At 38.2% G+C, this 23,718-nt stretch overlaps 1 pseudogene; it reads left to right on the forward strand.

The window, feature by feature from the left end:
- LOC107741873 (mitochondrial 2-oxodicarboxylate carrier-like) overlaps positions 1-23,718 on the forward strand; it is a 103,117-nt pseudogene that overhangs the window by 61,438 nt on the left and 17,961 nt on the right.

The following is a 23,718-nucleotide window of genomic DNA, read 5'->3' on the forward strand; positions in this document are numbered from 1 at the left end:
CAGGGCTAAAATTTACAGAGCCCCGGACAAATGTTAAATGGGTGGATCATCTCTCCCCTGGGTCCAATGAGTAGGCTGTTTCAAACGGGGCCCCTTACCGACAGCCCTGTTCCCATCGTGGTTCCCATTTTCTACCAATAATTTCTTGGCCAACAACATCACCAATTCTTCATATAGTGTGGCTGAAGCTCAGAGGCTTTCTGATTTCAAGAGCACAGCTTGCATCCACTTAAGCCAGTTTAATTACTTGCTAGTGTTGTTTAGGGAAAGTCTTGCTTTCCCTTTCAGTCCCTTCATCTCTTGCCCCCCTCTCTTTGTCTTTTTCCTGCTCACTTAAATCCACCCATATGGAACATGCCAACGATGGCTGTGGTTTATTCTTTGGCCCTCTCACCTTGTTTGTGCATTTTCCCCTCTTTGGAAGCTCTTAGACGATAACTCTCGAGTGTTGTTGCTTAACTAGGGTGTTCTTTTCTTTTCCGCCTAACATGGAGTTCATTAGACTCAAATGAGTGACAGGCTTTCTCAACTACTCACTGCTTCCTACCTTTGATCCTCTACGAGCCCCTCTTGTACAGTTCAGAGCGGCAACAGGGTTCACACGGATTCAGGCTTCCTCCTCATTTACCTCAACAGTGACCGTGATTTTGACTAGTAGCATGTGTTTTGGGATTTTAAAAAAAACCTTTTGTTGGTCCTGAGACAACATTCCTGTCAACACTAACATGCAGGGTTGGTGAATTTTCTGGGTTCAATACAAGTTAAGCTCAATCGACAGCACTTGTGGCATAATGTTGATTACCACAAAACATAATTTTGACTGGTCCCTCAATTTCATTTAAAATAAACAGTGTCACACTTACGATGAATGTAAATGGGGCGCATTTTTGGAGAACTAAAATGTGACGCTTATTTTGAATGCACCTACGTTCATTTTTATGTCATTGTTCAAAGTTTTCAACAACAGAAAATGTTCATTGTGGCTTACATGCACTGTAAGCCAGATTTTTCTTCTTTTTTCTTTCTTTCTTTTTTTAAGAAAAGGAAGGATCAGTGGAAATTAATTTGTGGTAATCAATATTATGACACAACTGATCTTGCCTTGTACTGAACCCGGAGTATTTGAAAAATGGCTTCCTATTTAATGCATTAGTTGGGATTTGATCTGAATTGGCCACGCCTTCTAGATATTGAATTGGAATTACAGGAAGTGGGAGAAATTCAACTGTTAATGGCATTCTGGGAAATGAATGTTCTTCCATCATTGATGCTATATATGCTAAATATATATTTATACCTACATTTTGTAGCGAATCAGCAAACTGATCAATCTGAATAATTCATCATAACTAGTTATAATTAATTATGAATATTTAGATCCGCTGTAGATATTTACTTGACCTCTCAGTATAGGTTGCATTTCAAACTGATCAATCTGTTTGTCTATAAGGCCTAAAACCTTCAAATTCTTTTTTTAAGCTTTCAAATGGCTTTGTCAAGAATTCTATACAGCGTTTATGCAAACTGTCCTATTTTAGTTTAACAATGTGACTTATTGCTTTTAAAGAAATAACAAAAAACTCAAATTCAGGTTTTTACAATAAACTGCCCCTAAAATCTGAGGTAAGTAATAGGTTGCTAAGAATGCTGTTCAAGGAGCATGTCCTACTTCACAAAATTAATACTCCGCAATAAAAAGGTTTATCAAATGGTATGGCATTTTAAAAAGACATAACCCTTAATATGACTTTACCGCTCCACCTCATCGTCAAGTATGGATGGGTCTATTCCTCCAGCTGTCTCGCTGCTGAGATGACTCTCCCAGGCCTCCTTCTCTTTTATTTCCTCAGGATGGATAGAGTGCTGAAATGGAAAACATGTGTCTCCTGAGTGCGTAACATTATTTTCCCCTGTGATGCCCTGGCAGCCGTGATTAATTAATGATAAACGTTAAAGCGTTATATCACTTTGGGCGACAAGTAGACTATGACATACCTAATTTGCCTCCTTTCTTCTCATTTTTGTCTCACTGATCCATCTTCCACAAGCTCATGTCAGCCTTGAAAATTAATGTACAAAAGATGCACGTTACATGCAAAAAGTCAACACAAACCTGTCTGTATCACCTTTGTCTGTAAGTCATAATGGTGGACTGCAATTCCTCTTTGGAATTTCTCTTGATTATTACTTTCCTGGAAAATCCCCAAGGAGGCAATGTCTTGTTTATGGACAATACATTTAATGGAAGAAATTAGAATAGGAGCATATTTCTCAGCAGCTGTGTACACATAGAGGAATCTGTGAAGGAAACCATTAAAGTAAACGCCTGAACAGAGCTGAGAATTGCGATGCAGATGCATAATTGCGCAAAAGAGCCTCTACGATCTCTCTTCAATGCATTGCACCCATCTAACACCCCCTCAATCTGTTTGTTTACGGCTACCTTGAACGTGTTCTGTGAACTGTTTAGTGCAAAACATACTAAACTGAGCTGTTAACTATTTACATAACTTGTAGCCCAACACAGATACGGTTTCAGCTGTTGTTCACTATCTCCCTTAAATGGAACCCGATCTGTGTGGTAGCAACATCTGAAGTATTTGCCATGTTTTGCAGTGTGAAATCCCCATTATTCAGCATGTTAAACAGCCCTCACCCCCTCTGTCATGGCTGGAGTGTATATGAACTGGAATCCTGGCATTAGGAAGGCCATTACAGCAGCCTCTCTGTGGGCCGGTCCAGATAAAATAGGATTCGAAAATACTTTGGGATTTTACGTCCATCAGCACATTGGAATCGAATAAAATGGATGATGGTAATGACTTGCAGGCCAGGCGAGCGCAACGTCCCACATCTCTGCACGGAGGCCATTTTGTTGCCAGATCCCTTACCGCACGCTTGTCAGTTGCAGTGGAGTGGCAAGGAGGCAAAAACAAGATCAGAGTGAAGAAGGTGGCTGCTGGCCAAGCAGCTCCTGTCGGATGTGAATTCAGGGAACTGTAGGGATTTTTGAGGGGAAAACCCTCTGTCTACTGAATACAGACATATACAAACCGCACACATGCACCCAGACAGACGGCGAATGGAATCACACACAACATCTGTGACTTTTTATTTGTATTTACAAATATATGGATCATAGTATTTAATACATATTTGTATTAAATATTTGTGGATATTTGTATGAAACAAAGCTGTGTTTGGGATGATTGTGCAGTTAAAAAATTCACTGTACAATGCAAAAAGGCTTGAATGGTCTTGAATGAAATTGGATTATACTGAAATATTACTTAAAAAGCTCAGTGAAATATGACAAGAGTGAGTGAAAGAGAAGGAAAGAAAGCTTGGCATTTGGTAATGACAGCTTAATGGCCTGTAAGCGAATAATAACATGTTCAGTTGTGCTCATGTCCCGTTTTAATGACTGATTTATGTCGGTTTTAACAGGGCAGATACATAATTACTTATGATTTTTGTCCTCTATAGGTCTTGTGGAGATCTGCTTGATGCGCCCATTGGATGTTGTGAAGACCAGGTCAAATATAATGTATCATGTAATTCTCTCTTGTTCCTTTCTGTTGTTAATTCAGGGCTAGGCATTTTCTACTTCTTGTGGCAGTAGCGGAATATTTCTGTGGAAAAAGAAATGCATCATTTATTCATTCTCCCTCAATGTTTAAGTAATACTTTTTAATGTTCTCAAATTGCTCACATACTTACCTCATTATTTCTCTTAATTATATCCTTTGATTCGATTCCTTGTGGTTATAAAAGTGAAAGAGTATATGTGGATATAGTTGTGAATTAAGGTTGCATTAACAAAAAGGCACCGGCTGGTATTTGTTTTTGTTAACGGCTCTTGCACGTGCATTCTTCCACCAATACAGATGGAACACCAACTGAAATATTAACATTTCCTTAACCCTGGAGAGCCTACTGTATCATATTTAATACAGGACTCTGAATTATCAACATGATCAAAAAATCTGTTATACACAATCTACAACATGTATTTGCCCTCCGATTAATAGTTCATACATTTTTTAAGTAAAAGGCCTTTTGTTATAACTTTTGTTATATAATATATATATATATATATATAAAAGATAAAAGATTTTTATTTTGACTATTATTTCATATTTCAGACTTTATAGGGTTATGCTCTCCTCAGCTGAATTTATATAGTGCGACCAGTATAGACTGATTCCCGAACTAAAGTTGTTTTGTTTTATCTTATTGAGACAGCTAACAGTGAAACTTAAATTAATGGTCACTCACTAGTTTTTCATGTGACAATGTGTAGTAAAAGAAGCACATCATGCATTTCATCAGGATAATTTTTTTGTATATTTAGTCATTTTGTTTAATATTTACTTATGGCCAGTCATTAGACAGTATTTATGCTGCCCCAATAATAATAATAATAATAATAATAATAATAATAATAATAATAATAAATTACCAATGAAAAGTAATTTAAAAATTACTCTATTCTAACAATTCTTTAAAATGTATTATTTAAATGATCTCATTATTTGCCAATTTAATTGCATTTTCTTCCAAATAATTATTCTTTATTTTGTATAAGAATCATTAATGAAAATGGAATCATTACCAGGAACTAGAATCGTTAAATTATTTACAATTCTAATTAGTAGTACCAATCAATTCTGAATCTTTTGGGAAGCAATGCCTCTTTCCCTCAGTCATGCAAGAAAGAAGGAATGTTGAAGAGAGGGAAAGAGAAAATGAATCAGGGCCCTCACACTGGAGTCGCTCAGTATGGAGTAAACAGGTTGTGGGCCGGTACTAAACCTTTACAGCTTCTATGTGCCCTGCCAAGACCTCTGGCTCTGTGACTAACACCCCTCACACATACGCTATGAAGTTTCACATTTTCCGCTACCGTTTTCTGGTAAATAAACTTTTTGAGATGATAATTAGATATTTGTACTTTGAAGAGGAAGTGTGCTTGTCAAGGTGGCTTGTTTGTGTTTCGTTGTGTCTATTTGCATGTGTTTGTTTGCAGCAGTGTCTCTGTGTGTACACTTGTATGAAGCGACATTCGATACTCTAGAGTCCTGTAGAGTGATTTAGGATCTGGTGCTGCTGGTTGAGGGTTTATTACAGGTAAGGCCACAGTTAGGCCGCTCTCTCCTCACACAGGGTCAGGGTTAAAAGTGCACTCTCTATTTTCTTTGTAATGCTCTTCTTCAAGAAGTGATAAAAGCCCTGTGTAAAGAGCAGCAGTTTTATTTATTTGTTTTCTGTGGGTTTCTCTGTTAGTGTGAGAGAATCCAGTCAACTGCATAACGCATGTGAGTGTGGTGCGCATATGTGCCCAGATTATTCATAGGCTCAGATTGAGAGGATCAGCCAATCAGACAACTGCTCTGTCTGTCTGTCCGTCCGTCTCTGTCTAATGCTCTACCGTTCTTTCTAACATTCTACCATTATATCTATCATTCTATCGTTCTACCATTTAATCTTTTGTTTAATTGCTCTATCATTCTATCTGTCATAGGCTCAGATTGTGAGAATCAGCCAATCAGACAACTGCTCTATCTATCTATCTATCTATCTATCTGTCTGTCTGTCTGTCTGTCTGTCTGTCTGTCTGCCTACCTACCTACCTACCTATCTAGCGTTCTTGCATTCTAGCGTTCTGTCTGTCATTCTGTCAATCTGTCGGTCTATTCATCTACCTGGCTATCTGTCTGGCAAATAAACTTTCAAACTTCAATGCTTAAATTGTTTTAATAACTTTTAAAGAAGGCTTTATAGTGGTGATGAGTTTCCAACTGATGACAGCTACTCAGATGTTCTGAAGAAAATGTAAAAATCTAGTTGTTATATTACTTGTGTACCTCTTTCTTTCTCTCTCTTGGGGTTTCAGTCACACTAAAGCAGGCTAATTGGCAGAATAAAGGGTTAGTAGAGCTGAAATCTATTAGCATAGGTCTTAGAGAGCTGCTGAAGCACAAATGCCCAGCACACCTCCTCTCCGACGCTAGCTGCAGGAATGGCTCCTATTAGTGACTGGCTGCCGCTTTAATGTCCGCTGCTCCAAATTAGATGCCAACTGGAGTGAACAGTTTTTTTCCCCTTGCTTTCTTCAACAAGCCGCCTTAGTGAAATCAAAGGCTTTTTTTCTGAGGGGAACCTGACAAAAAATGTATACTTGGGAATACATATTTACCCTGTGCAAATGAGGGTGCTGGAGCCATGAGGCGGAGACAGGAATTAAACGACTGAGGGGGCCGTCGATCTCAGACACACGCACAAAATCACAAACAAACATCTGGAAGCAGATTAGGAGAACATTAAGAGGATGTATTTCAAGGCCATGATTGTTTGTAAGGTTAAATCAATGTTTACTTTAAAGTCTTACTACCATTCTTCATACTTGTTTATATTCAGGATCAAGCACTTCCAGCTGAACGTAAAATTATGGGTCTCTCCTCCTCTGACCGTCATAAGACGCCACCATATATTCAGATGAGAGCAGTCCTTCACAAATAAACGTCTCTTAGAAGAGGACAGGTCTATGTGCCACTTATATTCATTTGTGTTCAACGGTGCTCATTTCTGGGTTGGAATGTTGCAGTTTTTTTTCAAAGGGGGCTTGCTAGGGTGAGAGTAGGGGGTTAGTTAGACTTCTAAGGAGACAGTGAGACTGGAGTTACAGCTTTTCATTAACCTGGAAACCACCTAGTTACATGGTTCATGGGCTGGTCTCAGCTCACTTGGAGGTAACAAAGGGTGTCAGGCGGCACTTTCGGCGGGGGGCGGCTGCTCGGGGCACCCCATCTGACTCTGATCATCATGCCGGCCGCCCTGCCGCACTCATTAGAGACCAGGAATGAGCTAGCATTGCTCTTGTTGAAGGGCTCCGGTTACGTCGCTTCACCCCACCCCAAACAAACCTTAAGCCCCTCCTACAGTCTCTGTTGATGTTCTTTTTTGAATGGGGAGGAAGGTTTATGTGATTTATGACTGTATTTACTGGTAAACCGATTTGTTTGTCAACTGCATAATAATATAAATGGCTCTATTGAAAAAAATAATATGTTCTTATATATTAATATAGAATATATTATATAAGAATATATTTATTTTTGTCTGATTTATGTCTGTTTGTACTGGTAAATAATGAGTCTGATTCAAATAGTTTTAATTTATAATAAATATGTTGTTAATGCATATTTGTATGCATTACAAATATTTTCATTAAATAAAACAGCAGAATTGATCTTGTCATTGCGTCTGTCCATGTTGAGTAATCCACCATTCTCAGTCTCTTTTGCCATCAGTCTACATGCTTATCTATGTTCCTCCACTGCTAGTGATTAAAACAGCCTGGAGATACCTCCTCATGAGAGTCGCTGTGATGACACATCCTTTGTCAGGTCCTAGCACGCTTGAAAGAGCGATAGAAATGTTTGACGAGGGCAGTGACAGATGACGTCCTGTCCCCAGGAACGGTGACGCTGAGAGAGGAGCCCACAAGCTTCCACCCCCGACTGGTGGCTGAACCTTGATGCACTCTTGATGGAATCCCTCAACCAGCCTTTAAACAGCAGGGCTCAAAGCTCAGAGGACTAAGAGCCGATCCGGCCCAGTAAAGCAGCACGTCGCTCAGCTGTGCTCCAGTGATCTCTTAATCCTACCCTGCCCTGGCTGATGCCTCTGACGGTGTAAACTGTACACAGGTATCCGACTGTGGCTCTCTGTGCTTAGGAAGCCAAGACTCCAATCACATCAGTGAGCGGACAGTAACTACTCTCACAATTCCTTTTTTCAAATTTCTTGAAAGAAGTCAGCAGAACATTGGTTGTGGCATGTTTCATTATAAAGGGGAAATCTAAAGCCAGTCCAAAATAACTCACGGCACTACTATTTGTGGTTTAGAAAGGGAATTAAAAAGCTTTTATATTAGTGGCTTACCACTGACATATTTTGGCCAAAAGTCTTCGCCAGGGTGTATGGAGTACAATATAGACTCTTAAACTTAACACAGATCATGGAACATCAGGTGTAAGTAATAATAACAGAAATAGTTAGTTTGAGGTAATTAGTAAAGACTGAAATTATATCAAAAGTTCTGGCGTCATATAATACAAACCACCAAAGTCCATTCCTTGACCGTGTTCTCAAGTTTACTGAGACTAAATTATATTAAATGTGTGTTTATGTAAAAAGAATAAAACTTGGCACCAAAACTACTCACACTGAGCATGAAACGAATTTTCATCATAGAAAAGTTTACATACCTTAACAAATTCGCTCTGTTCATTTGTGGGCTTAAAATGTAAGGGATGTTTTCACTTTCCTGGAATGGAACAATGGAAGAATAGGAGTGTGATAGCGTGACATATGAATATTACTGTTGTGTTGGTAATAATGGTGTTCTAATGTTAGTAATAAAAATAATTGTAAGAGTAGAACTGTTGTAACACATCTGGTGCTTGGTAGATATAGTATGTCTATATTAAACACATTTCCATTTTGTTAGCATATCACGTTTCAACCAAAAAACCAAACCTTTATGACTTTCTTTCTTCTGTGGAACACAAATTAAGATATTTTGAAAATTGTTTAAATGAAAGTGGCATTCAATGTTGTTTTGGACCCCTTTGGCTTTGATTGTATGGACAGTTGAAACATTCTTCAAAATATCTTATATCTTATTTATATATATATATACATATTTATAAAATGAGATCAAAATATCGTATATCTTATTTGATATATATATATATATATATATATATATAAAATAAGATATAAGATATTTTGAAGAATATTTCAACAACATGAGGGGGAGTAAATGATGACAAAACTTTCATTTTAGGGTGAACTATCCCTTTAAAGGAGGGACCAGAGTCATATTGAGACCAAAATATCATCAAATTTTGCACAGGCAAGCACCCATCGCATTTTATTCAGAAAATGTTTGACTTCCGATTCTAGAAAAGAACTACTAATGTGCCGATGGAGCAGATACCTGCGGTGTGACCTCCTGCTGATGTGACTGCCATTGCACATTATGACCTAGTATTAAACAGGTCTGCTTGAAGGAGTTGTCACAAACACCCAAATGCATGTTACAAACATACTAAATAAAGCAAAAATGTCCCAGCGTGCTGAAATGACCCGTTTTAGAGAAGCAGTAAAGTGTCTGATGAAAACTCGTTTGTCTCCTGTGTCTGTCATACGCCTCACAGCATCTGTGAACCACTCCTTCTGAGTTTTGTTTTGCAGTGGCCGTGTTCTTACCAGGCAGGGGGTGAGAGGTGCACATGTAGAGTTGTAATTCAGAGACTCCGGTTTCTGTTGCTGAAGAAGCAGTGAGTGCAGTATTGATGACCGTGCTCTGCACTGTCCTGATCGTCTGTGTAATAGCTGCTAGTCTCCTGCTGTCTAAGGAGTCTCCACCATCCTTAGCCGGCCATTTCCTTACTTCAAAGCAGCCATAACTAAGCCGGACTGAGACAGATGATCCAGAGTCTCTCAATCTGATATTTCGGCCAAGTAGTTGTGCCTATAAACCACTAGCTATGTTTCCATCCACCTATTTTTATGCGCATTTTGGATTATCGCATCAAAAACTGCTGGATGGAAACACAACTGAGTAGGATAAACTTTTTATCCGATAAGAAAAAATGCACATAATCTACGATGGAAGCACATTTAACGAATAAATTCCACCATGTGCATTGAAAAAGTCATGTGACTTTGCGCTATGAGACGGGATAAATTGACTAACCAGCGGACCGATCTCGTTCACAGCATCTATATGTTGTTTTGGTCGTTCTGAAATGCCTGAGGAAAGTCTGTCATCAAAGTATTTCTGTATAATTACTGTCTAACATGACTGCGTTCCCAAACAGCAGGCATCCACCTCTAAAGACAATGACCGCATTTATTGTGTTACGTCTGCTCTCTCTGAAGCGCAAGTAATTTATTACATATGAAAATTATTATATTCAGTGGCTTCTCCTAGTTTTCTTAGAGATATTTAGTGCCAGTTTATCAGGAAGTGACGATTTTGTTCTCTTTGACTCTTTGGTTTGAAACTGTGCTTTATTCGCAAATGTTTTATGCGATATTCCAGTTTTGCGCATAAGTTAAATTTGCATCTTTGGATGGAAACATAGCTATTGATTAGTTGTTTTTGTTGCTTTGCATATCCCTAATCATCACTTATTTGTGTTTGTAATGTCTTAAATTGATACACAACGTTTTCACAAAAGGTCAGCCAGAGTTTGGAAACCTGAGGCACAAATCAGAATGAGTGTCAGAGGGGAGCGTTTTGTGGGTGTCAAACTGGTCATCTTGAGGACGTCATTCCTTGTCCCCCACCAACCCCTCCCCTCTTGGGCGACTTCATTACACCAGTCACAGTGGGTCAAGTTGGCCTGTGGTGCCACTGAAACCCAAGCTTTCCTAACCCAGACCGAGACCTGGAAGCATGCAGTGTCACAAGCGCCATGACTTTATCACTTCCCCTTTGCCCCATCTTCCATCTTCTCTTCTGCTTTATCTCCTTCCCTCTAAAGGCTCAGCTTTATAGGCCACCTCCAGCCACAGGCCCCAGCGGTATTAGCCTGAAAAGCCAAAAGAACAGAGGAAAGCAGCCATGTATGTCTGCAGTGAATCAAGACAGTTTTAAGAGACAAATTTCCCTGTGGTTTTGCATTGCATTTCATTGGTTTTACATTTATATTCACCCCGCTACTCAAGTATCAAAGGTGTTTTGCTTTTGTATAGTCTGATTAATGCTGTCGCACAGCATTAATTGATATTCATAAATAGCATGATCACAGACGGTCGATTGGTCCTCTGCCATATTGGAGTATTTAGGTTACAGAGGTTTAACCTCACGTACCATTGCAATGGACGTCTGCCATCTTTATGATCCTGCTCATTAAAATTAACTGTCTGGCTGTAAAAAATAGATTTCCTTTTAATGCTGCCTTCTGGATTCTCTTATGCACCGCTGATTGTGTGTAAAAGAAACCTTGCTCACGTGTGTGTTTCGCTTTTTCTAATTTTGCTTTCATTTCAGCTCTTGATGAAAGTGTTGTTGGTTCAGAGGCAGCAAATGGAAAACATGTTAACATGACTAAGAATTAAAGACTGAATAATTGAAATAATAAAAAAAAAATGCCATGACCAAAAACATTGGTGAATAATTCAGTATATAATGAGATTATCCATAGTGATATTTGTTTTACTACCATTCTTACAGTTGAAAAAACAGTTAATTGTTCATGGACTGAGTGATTGAAGCCAATACATAATTTTCCAGCAATTTTTCGCCTTGCATATATCACACAATATTTGGTTATCATTGTACCAGACTGGAAATATAGGCGGCCAATATCAAATGCCAACCATTTAAAAAATTTTCCTGTCACAACTACAGTCACACAGTTTCAGTTATAAAAAGGAAAAAGGAAGTCATACAAAAGTTATAAATGCTGCATTTGCAGGATGGTTTTTTGCTCATGGGACCTTGTTTATCATGGGGTTGATATTATAGTCATAAATGAAATAATGCAGTTCCCACTCCATGCTCCATTCTTTGGGGGAATACCCCTTTATTTAACAAGGCAAATTTAAGAGACCTTTTTAAAAGTTTGGCCTGCCCCTTTAAAGGCAAACTCATCAAACTCAAGCCTTTTGATCAACCCAGTAACCTCCCGCCCTTCCCACAGGGCTTTTTTTTTAACACCATCATTATTAGGCCTCAACCCATCAAGCCCGTCTTCCAGCGGGGCACAGCCCCCCCTGTCGGACCCGGTGCTGGCCCATTACATACAGGGTCTGAAAGGGGACGAGGCCCTAGCACTCAGCCTGGACCTGAAACACTTCACTTCTGTCTATAAAAATACAAAGAGGAGGTGTTCTCCTGCTTTTTATTCTCATTTTCTTTCCTGTCAGAGCGTTCAGAGTTTGCCATTTTACAGGGAGTTTGGGGTCAGGTGGAGATGGTAGGGTTATTTACCCCCTGGTGCTCATTTCACCCGTAGAAGCTCCATGTTGGCCTTACCTTCACCCTCACCTGGCTTTGCACGATGGCGCTTTAGTCCTATAAAAACATAGTACAGAAGGTCATTGGAGGTTTTTGATGAACTCACAGATATCGTCACCTGTAAGTGTATCTTTTCATTATGGGTATGCTTTGAGAAGGATTCTAAGAGCCGGATCTTTTAACAAAGCCTTTGGGCTTTTCACAGTTCCTCTGTTTGTTGACTTTACAACCGGGAGCTTGGCTCCAAGACCAACTGAATCAGACCTCAACTCTTCTCGAGAGTGAACTCTTTAAATATCTATCTCCAAATCTGTCTAAAGGTGCACTCATGATCTTCTAGCTAGAGAACTCAAGTAAAGACAAGAACGTTCACCTTATCCTAAGCTTCTTTTCTATTCTGAACTTCTTTCAGTAAGCGAGGGAAGCCTGGTGAAGCTTTTTGAAAGTCCCGAGGCATCTTCTGCTGCCAAATCTTCCCCATTATCTTCCACTCCCTGGGCTGTGACGTTTGGTCCAAGGCTTTTATGACAGGGTAGGCAAGGGGCATGAGGAAATGAGATGACCCCAAGGTCAGCATTGGAGTCAGGCAGCTGAAAGCGGACCATGGCCCTGCCACCTCTGAGCTACAATGGGTTGGGCCAACCCAGTGTACTGCAGAAATGGAAACTCTGGTATTGGTGGGACAAGGCCAACCTCATTCCCTGACCTTGCTCTCATGTGCCTTTAATTAGGATGGATTTAAATTTGTTTACAAGCTTCACTGGTCTTAAATCTTTTGGTTTGGTGCCCCATCCTTTTGCATGCCCCCATCCCTACATCCCCCCTCATTTGACTGCCTGCTGTTTCAGAGTCCCTCTTTTCTTCTTTCTCTTTAATATGGTGTTGGACGTTCGTTTATGATGCTTCTTTAACTGGTTCTTAGGCACGAGTTACAAGCTATTTGGGAATCTACAAAATTGGATGTTAGAGACACCCCTCTAAGATGTTAATCTGTTGCCGATATGAAAGGCTGCTCACCTCAGTAAACCCTCTCATCTGATGGAACCAGGGCACTTTTAATGGCCCCATCAGGCACCCGCCTGGATGACTTACTGCTGACCTCTTGACATGGCAGTCAAAGCCATATGATGAGAATCTTTCTCATTCTGTGTCTTCCACTCAGAGTTGGGGGTCTGAGCTCATCTATTCGCGCTTGGAGGCCAAAGGTTGGTTTATTTATTGTCTCTGTGTGCCCAAAAAGATACCCAGCCTGAACCCCTGTAAATTGTCCTGGCATGCTGGCCTATAAACAAATCATAGTGTGTGGTGTCGGAATTAAGGTCCTAGAGTTGCTTTTAAATCCCTTTCCCCAAACTTGCACTCTGCGCTGGTACCACGTTAAACATTTACACGGTTCAGTTTGCCCTTTATTAGGGAGTTACTAGCATGCTTGTTGCTACAAAAACATCTCTTGACCATTTGTATAGTATTACAAATTTACACGGAACTGCAGAACTGTTACCTGCATGTTAACGACAAAGTTAGCAGCTACAAGGTCTATGGCTATAGGAGAAGCAAAGCTAATTGGTAAGGATGGGTTAAGTAAATGTTTGACTTCTCTGCTGTGCTAAAGGGACCGAAAAAAGTCATCGCCTCCTCAGAAGGAACAGAAGGCAGGAGAGAAGAGCGGTTTGGATTTTGACAGATGTCTAAATTTTGTGTCGACACTTTGCAAAGATTAGCCAGTGTCCCACATTTCTTGCACACAGATAATTGATAGCAGATGGTGGTCATGCTCTATGATCTCTCACTCATCTAAGCAGAGGAATGTTGAACATAATGTATGTGTGGCAGTGATGTTTTCCAGAATTTATGAATTTATGAATTTTTAATCATTGTTTTTTCTTGTGGACATTATTTGGCTTTTTTCCCAAATGTGAAATGTAGCCATTACATGAGTGAAATACTTTTGTGATTAGGCTTCATAAATACAGTAAATACATAAATAAGACTATTCTTTCACAGTTTGGAAATGATCCCATATTAATTTATTATTATATTACAGCAGTATATTACAGGTTAGTACATTACCATGGTAAATTTTTGTTAGTGATTATAAGCCAATAGTATGACATCCATGGAACAGAGCTCACTGGTTGAAAAAGTTATTTTAATATTTCTGAATCAAGGTTTGTAACTTAATATTTTGTGTAAATCAAGTCTTATGGTGACCAGTTGACATTATTTAATTTTTCAGGTTTCAAATCCAGAGAGGGAAGGGTGACCCATATAGCTATAAAGGCCTTAGAGACTGTTTCAAAACTATAATTCGCACTGAGTTATAAATGTCTTTTTGTCTGTCTGTCCGTCCATCCGTATGTGTCTGTCCGTCCATCCGTATGCACCAAAATAAAACATCAATAAAAACACTTTAAAAATTTTGCAGTTTATATGATATATAATATGGGATTGTCGGTATAGTTTTTGTTTAGGTTTGGAAGTTGGAAGTGTTGGAAGTGTGAATGACACTTCTGGTTTGTAATGTTTTCTTTCAGTACTTCTCATCTGCTGTTTTCATGTATTCAGTGTAAACTAGGCACACATGTCTCCTGTATGCATGGTAACAACATACACCTGGTGACAGGCAATGTTTTGAGCTTTGGAAAAGTAGTAAACCTGGTATAAAAAAAAAAATCACAAACTTTAAACCATCAATTTTGTAAGTAAGTGAAGTCATAGGCTTATATTATGCTTTTGCAGTGGCATGCTCAACATGTGTCATGTTAACTGCCTCTGCTCATAGGAAATCACACATATGACGTAGATTGCTTGAGGCAGAGATTTATCTGTTTCTGTCTCTCCCTCCTCCTTTTTTATTTTCCTTCCCCAACTGATTTGCTCTCCTTTCAGTTTTTCTTCTTCTCCCTTCGCCACACAACATGAGGCACGTGTCAGATCCCAGACAGTGTGCAGGCTTGAAAGAAAGCTCTGTTTATGGCAAGATGACAGCTTTACAGTGGATCTAAAGCTGATCCGCAGCAAGGTGTGAAAATATATGTGCGCGTGTGGCCCCAGGTGACGCTGTGGCTCTGGCTGGCCGTTGCGAGATCCATCGTACTTTCTCTCTCCATGGAGCTGTCATCGGCTGCATCCCGCAGGCCTCCCCTGCAGATTACGCCTCTTCTTTCTTCTAAACCAATTATCACTCTCCGACTGTTTGTGCTGTGGCTGGAATCACCACACAGTATCCAGTAGCATGATCAGCCCCAGGCTGAACCACTTAGTTTTAATATACACAAATGGTGGTGGGAGTTACTGTTGTGGAATTATTATTGAAAATAAACATACTCTTGCTGTATGCGCCAGCATTGCACTTTTGCTCTCGGTCCATATTTTGCTTTGGTCCTCCCCTCTGTGTGGTAGAAACCCGAGCCCTTCGGCTTCCACACACCAATTAGTTCAGAGCTGGAGATCCATCTGTAAATTGGCTCCAAGTCTGTTTGAAATGTTATGAACGTTCACTTGCGTCACGATGTAGCATGTGTGAATCATCATAGAAAGAAAGTTCTAATAGTTTTAGATCACATATTTAAATAGCTTGATCGTGCATAATTATTTCACAGTATGTGTCATGAGGTGATTTATAGAACTTTTTGTTGGTGTTTTGAGTAGAAGGCCAGTTGTTAAAAGGCTTTTTTGAAATAAGTCTATTATTTTCACCAGGCTTCATTTTTTTAAATATATATTTAAAATGTAATTTATTCGTGTGATGCAAACCTGAATTTTCAGCAGCCATTACTCTAGTCTTCAGTGTCACATGATCCTTCAGAAATCATTCTAATATGCTTATTTGGTGCTAAAGAAATATTTATTTTTATTAAAAACAGTTGTTCTGCTTAATTTTTGTTGTGCAGTTGTGCGCAATTATTCATTTGTATTATTGGTCATTCATAAATACAATGACTATGCCTCTTATATGATGAGCATGATTTTGATTTCTGAATTTAATTTCTAAATTTAAGTGTTTGTTTGTTTGTTTTGTTTGTTTGTTTACAAAATTCCACTTGACCACTGATTGTCAAGCCTGTCTGCTGCCATATTCAGTAAGCAAAAGAGACTATATAATAAAATTCTTATGTTGTACATGAAATGCATAAGAAAATATAGTAGTTAAACAGTTTAACACACAACATTTTAGTGGATTCTTTGAAGTTTAGACGACTGATTTCCAAACAGGAATGATGTATGTATTAATGTATGTTTCCTGTAATCGTAAAAAAGGAAGGCTTATGTTGCTTTATATTAAAAAAAAATTCTTAAAGTAAATATGTATGTAATTCATACCATATTTATCTTTTACAGTTTTAAGTTGCATACCCTGAGCCACAATCATTATTATGTAAAAATGAGATGTATGGCATATTTGTTGTCCATTTTTAATGCTTTTTTATGAATATGTTTATGTATCAAACACAATGATGAACACATTTGTTTATCTGAAAGACCGGACAGAAAACCACATATTTGCCCCAATTTTAAACATTAATAGTACAAAATTGATTTCATAAATATCATTTCATTTTTTTTCTCCTAGTTAAAATTCAAATGATCAGATCAGTTTCTGAGCTACTTTTCTGCTTTGATCACTGGAGGAAATTAGCTGATGAAGTTGTGTTGTTTTACTCTGTCTGTCATGCTTGATTTCAAGCCAAAACTCAAGAAACGTCCCTGCTTCTCATCTCTTCACTCCTTGATTCATGAGCCTGGAGCCATTGTGCCGCCCCAAACTAATGTCAAGGTTAAAGGCTCGAGAGGAAAAGGACAGTATTTGCAGATCATCATTCAGGTTGTTGACAAGGGTTAGGACAGGAAGAGCTCAAAGTCACCCATGTAAGATCACAACTGTACACTTACTTACAGTAGATAAAGACCGAAATGTAAATATTCCATATACGTTTCCCATCATCCCAGTGATTCATTGACGGTCGATCCCATAACAGGGATCAAACATTTTGCCTCATTATCCAATTTGGTTAATGTATAATTTCCTTCCTCTGCTTTTGTCATGTTGAAGGATGTGGCTATGAGTTGAATGGAAGAAATGGAGTTTGATGCAAATCAAAGACAAATCACACCTATACAAACTCCAGCAGCTGGGCCCACACGTACCTAAATGTGTGAGCATTTGCTTATGAGGGCCAACTGCGTGCTTACATTTAGAGTCAAATTGGCATTCAGGCGTAGTCAAACCAGGCGTAGTCAAATGGGGTCTTAAGTGTGTGTGTAGCAAATTGGAGCTTTATCTCACCACCTGATGTTTCTTAGACTGACCACACCCGGGAAACATGTGGCCGGCGTTTGCATGCACTACAAGGGGGGCGACGGGAGGAGGCCTTCCATTTCGGCCGGACAAAAGCCCTGCATGTCGGTCCCACTTTGCCAGACATTTTCATTCGACACAATGCCTCTCTGTTGCCATCTCACCTGACAAGTGAGGCTTGAGACATCTGACACATCGTGATGCTGGTGAAATAGAGATTGTTTGTCATCCGATGAGATGTGTGGTACTAGTAATTAGCGTGTGGGTCAGAGGTTTTGGAGTGGCGGTCACGGCGTGGGCAAATTTGCTCGCTAATCGCCTCATCTCTGTTCGCAGAAACGATAATATTTACACCCCAACTAAATCAGCCGAGGACATCTCTGTTGACTGCTGGGACATGTTTTCACAATACAACGACAAGTTCACATGCAGCTGTCACGCTACTCTGTCCACCCTGTCCACACACGTGTGTTCAATATCAATACATGCTAGAACTGATACTGAGAAATCTGTTTCATTTTTACCAACCCTCTTACACGCATACATGGATGTTACATGAGCTGAAGCTTTAGTTATTAGGAAGGCTGTTAGTGTTAAAGCGATAGTTCAACCAAAAATGAAAATTCTGCTCTAATCTCATTATACAAACCTAGTTTTTTGTTTGTTTGTTTGTTTGTTTTTGTTTTGTGGAAGCTTTTCAAGAGCAGACAAAACAATGGTTTTGCATTCAAAAACAATAAATTGACTGATACTTTTTGTGATGGCAATTTCATGTTTTTATATTATTAAGATTTTACAATTAATTAATCCATTAGGTATCATAACAATCAACTACAATTTTTACAGCATTTATTAATCTACACTACCGTTCAAAGGTTTGGAGCCAGCGAGACATTTGTAATGTTTTTGAAAGTAAAAAGTCACTTAAGCTCACCAAGGCTGCATTTTTTAAAGCTAACTCAATATTGTAAAATATTATTACAATTTAAAATAACTATTTTCTGTTTTAACCTCTTGAGACCCGGCAAAACATTTTAGGAAAAAAAAAATATTTTTTCATGTCATTACATTGTTTAGAGCATTAAAAAAATTTAAAAAAAAATTTTTTTTTAATGATATTTCATTCATAAGTTATGCTACGTCCTTGGTAGAGGACACCGAGACTCAATTAAAAAAAAATAATAATAAAAAGACATGAATGAACATGCATAGGCAAAAACAATAGATTTTTTTTTTTAAATCACCAATACATTTTTAGTTTTCAGGATTTTTTTTTATACCAAACTTTGTATAAAGATAATTCTCAAGCGTAGCATTAGTTCTGGCAGGTCACGTTAGTCAAGCTCGCATCAGCTGACTCTCAGCTGATCCCCATCTACCTATAGGAATACGACACCTATCTAAGCATTCATATATAAAGTCCCTCAGTATTATTAGCAGTGTTCACATTGCTCAATAGCTAATTACCCTCCTCCATCCCCAGTTCCTCCTCTCCTCCTCTGATTCAGCCTTCTGATTATTCTTTGAATCAGACTAATTCTAAAATGTGTACATAAAATTATTAAAATTATTCAATATCTGCAATACATTTATGTTGGTTCTGTTCTGTTTACCCTGGGGGGGGATTATCGCTGCTCTCCCTGTTCTCATCCATGCTAGGCTGCATGGATGCGCAGGGAGTTCTTGCCCAGAACAGAAACATACCGCCAATCCAAACTGTATGCTAATTGTCAATCATATTTGACGATAGTGGTCCTGACAGAAACACACATATAGATAAAATATACATGGACGCATGCATACAAGCACTCATATGCACATTTGCGAGCATGCTAATACATGCACACAAGCACTCACATACAGTACAAGCATGCAAAAACAACAATACAAGCATGCATATACATACACATACATACATACACAAGTATTACCAATACATCAGCACAAGCATGCAAACACCAAAACACACTCAAATTAATGAAATATATATGCAAGTACAAGTGCATGCAAGCACACACTTGCAGTGGGAACTTATCATTGACTTTTATTGTTTTTATAAAAATAGTACTACTGATATATGAGCTAATGATATTTTTATACAGGACTCTAAAGCTAACCCTCACAGAAAACATTCTATGTTTTTACATTTTCATTATTTAGCATGTTAATTAAGCCGTTTTCCTCCCGGGAACCATTGGCAGCTCTTCAGGATGCATGTGATTTCAGGTTTTACTATCATTCTGGGGACATTAGGTCCCTACAATATAAACAAAAGCTGACCCCCACACACACTCCACACACACAAATAGTGCTGTCAATCGCACAATGCACAATACACACGGTAAGCATGCTAATGCTCCACTAAGTGTGTCAGAGGGTTGGGTTTCAATGGATTTGGGGGTTGAAGGTTTCTGTGTATTCTCCTCTTTAATCCAACTATAGTTTTAGCGTGTCGGGGGTCAGAATGAGTTTGTGCTTGAATACATGCATGTAGTGTTGTCAAAAGACCCGGTATTTCGGTACCAAGTCGGTACTAAAAAAATGAAAACGATACGGTACCAGGTTTTCTTAAGTACCGGTGGTACCGAGTACCCGGTCAACCTGGTTCTTGATGCGCTATCCGAAAGCTATCCTCTTCCGGTGTTGCCAAGTCCGAATTGGGCTGCTTTAACACTGTTGCCGCGGGTTGTTTTTCATAATCCCAGGCTATCTGTAATCAGAAGCACATTTAAAACTGGAAAATAATTTAATTACATTCACATGTGTTTCATAAACACATAATCCTTTCTGGATTGCAATCCGCCATCAAAATGATACATTTAAGTATTCCAGCTGCTGTGAGAAAAGGCTATAAACGATTGGCCACCTGCAGGATCCTCACATGCAATAGCCTAGTAGCCGGGACAACTTCTTTATGTTTACAGACGTGACGTAATGACACAGCGGCATGCTCGAATTTGCCACGAAAACCTACCCGTACCACTCAAATTAGAAAACATTATTATAAGCTGACCATTGTGAATCGGGCTAAAGTAAGGCGATAGTTTCGAACACTGGCTGGTTATGTACTTGCTCAAATATTAATTTCGGATCATTTTTAACCAAAAAAAGTTACGGACTGCAGCTTTAAGCAGAACAACTGTTTTCAGCTGTTTCAAGAAAACAGTTATTTTAAATTGTAAAAAAAAAATAATAATAATAATTTGTAATTATATTTAATAATATGAATATTGTAATGAACCCCTGTGGCCCCACACATGCATGTCGCCAACATGGACCCTCTTACATATAGCACAAAGTTCTGATTAGGGATTAGACCATTGTGTGAGGTGATTACATATGAACAACTCACACACATTCACCGCCAACAGACTCACTGATGAACCTCTCATGTAAACGAGCTTGGATTTTATGATTAATGCTGAACTAAACAAACAGAGGACTGTCCAAATCTGATTGTACAGTGGAGGGAAAAAATTTATTTGGGCCCTTAAATCACACTTTAAAAAATGTCTGAATTTCATTGCTTTTAACCAGATGGTCTCAGGGTGATTTTTTTAGCAGAGCAGTTAAATTAACACAGGTTTCCTAACTGAATAACCACAGATGTAATCCATCAAATTAACTAAAGACATGTCCCATGACTTAAAATAATTAATATTTTTAACTTAAAAATAAAAATTAATTAATTATTAGTTTAGTAATTTGAAAATAAAAATGTAAAAAGACAAATTGTTTTTCAAATTGACAATGAAAAACATTTACAGTAGGTATAGAAAAGATTCACCCCTTTTACAATAATCAGATTTTGTTGCTTTGGAGCCTGAAATCAAGATGGACACAGTTTTTGTTTTATCCAGCTGTATTTACTCAGTGCAACTTATAACATCCAAGTGAAAGATAAAACACCAACCTGTCAGAAAAAAATTAAAAAACAGAATCACTGAGTTGGAAAAAAGATCACCCCCTTCTAAAAATGGCTTGTAAACTCAATCAGGTGTAGCTAATCACCTTCTCAATGGCACACAAAACCATTTGACTTTCAACTGTGATCAGCTGTGCTCATTTTGTGTCCGTCTTCATTTCAGGCTGCAAAGCAACAAAATGTGATTATTGTAAAGGGGGTAAAAAATGTGATTGTAAATGTGATTGTAAAGGGGGTTTATTTAATTAATGTTACAAGACAATAATAAATGAATAAATCATATTTTGGTGACACATTACAATAAGGTTCCATTTGTTAACATTTGTTAACTACATTAGTTAACATGAATTAACAATGAAAAATACTTGTAAAGCATTTATTAATCTCAGTTCATATTAATTTCAAAATTTACTAATGCATTTTTAAAATCCAAAGTCATATCTGTTAATATTAATTAATGGTTATGAGCTAATATTAACTAACAACGAACAGTCATAGTTGTATTAATTAGCATTAACAAAGATTAAGAAATACTGTAACAAATGTATTGGTCATTGTTAGTTAATGATAGTTAATGCATTAATTAACATTAACTAGTGAACTTTATTGTAAAGTGTTACCCATATTATAAACTAACAAAAATAGACAAATGTATCACTATTTAGTTAATATTAAAAATGCTAGTTAAGTGTAAGAATAAAATAATAAATTAATAAGTCATTTTTAAATGAGCCTTTCACATTTCCAAATGATTTTCTTTATCCATTTGTGGATCAAATGAAAAAAATGCAATTGGATGCCCTTTTGACAGCTTGTGCTATATTTCTTTAAAAATTAATGGTCGCTATATTCCACTATATTTGGACCGGTTTGTGATCATATAAGTTCATATCTTTTGGGAGTCGAGGTATAACTACTAGTCTATATATTTTGTTGTTTTGTAGCGCTGGCAAACACATGTCAGTTATATTGGGGGATAATACACTGTCCTGAAAGTTAAAGTAGAAATACCACAAAGCCAACAGTCTGATTTAAATGTGCAAGTGTGTGTGTGTGTTTCTAGGTGTCTTTTTTAAAGTGCTAAGATAGACCCAGCATATAAATGGCCACCAGTGATGGACTTTCATGGTCAGATGGTCACCTGTCCTCCAAAATAAAATGTCATTGGCAAGACAACAGCTTCAAAGAGCCAGACGAGACTTTTTAGTATGATGCAAGGCAGACCAAGAGTCCTTGTGTCCTGCAGTCGTGGTCCAGTAAAATCCCTATTTCAAGCTAGTTTTGCATCCTGAATTTTCATGTAAAAGCCACATTTTTGTCTGTGCAATTCAATTTGCTTCACCGTTTCTCTGAATTTTGACTCCAAGGCGATCATCGTTTCCCAGTTCTGATCCTCAAGTGGAAAAACATATTTTGCAAACCCATACATGTGTTCTGACCACGGTCATATGCAAATATGTACAAATGCTAATAATTAAAAAGTCAAGGCTATAAGTCTTACCAGCTCCCTCGTGTGTTGCATCCCCGGGTTGTTTATAGGGGTTGAACTTGGGCTTGGGAGCCACAACAGGAGCAAACTTCTTAGGAGCCTGTTGCTGGGATACAGAAATACTGGTGGTACCCATGGGTAAGCTGGTCTCCATTCGTGCACTCACATGACCTTGCTGGTCCCCATCATTATGGCCACCCCACATATTTCTGGAGTCAAGAAATCTAAAAAACAACAACAAGACCACATTATTATATTGCACTGAGATGTACAGGTCCCAAAGCACCCAGAATGCCCACAATGTGTGAGGAATTGTAGCGCTGTCTGAATTCTAGTGATACATTCCTTCCATAAAAATTGAGTTGTTTTTATGCATAACATAGATATGGATGGATTAGCCATTGTGGTAATTTTCACCAGGGACTGAATTCCCATCCCTAGAGCACTGTGCAGTGGCGGCTTCTCCCGCTCTTTGTTCTTAGCTGTGGACTTTGCAAAGGAAACTGTGCATTTCAAACACCAGGCATGGAAGAACCAGAACAAGTTCAGAGAAGCATCATATCTGATTATTGCATAATTTTATGGCAAGTTCATCCAACAAAAGTGCAAATTTTGTCATGACAAATGAAGTTCAAATGGCCCATACTAGATGCTACAATTTATGAATGATCCAAGTCAAAGATACTATTTGTTCATACAGTACATCAACTCTAACGAATATGCCAAGGAAAGTTATTAACCTCTTAAAACCCAAGAAAAGATTTTTAGGAAAAACATAGTTTTTTTCATGTCATTACATTGTTTAGAGCATTAAAAAAATTTAAAAAAAAATTTTTTTTTAATGATATTTCATTCATAAGTTATGCTACGTCCTTGGTAGAGGACACCGAGACTCAATTAAAAAAAAATAATAATAAAAAGACATGAATGAACATGCATAGGCAAAAACAATAGATTTTTTTTTT

This window comes from Sinocyclocheilus rhinocerous, unplaced genomic scaffold (genome assembly GCF_001515625.1).
Source record: "Sinocyclocheilus rhinocerous isolate Xijiao unplaced genomic scaffold, SAMN03320098_v1.1 scaffold1157, whole genome shotgun sequence".
Taxonomy (NCBI): Eukaryota; Metazoa; Chordata; class Actinopteri; order Cypriniformes; family Cyprinidae; genus Sinocyclocheilus; species Sinocyclocheilus rhinocerous.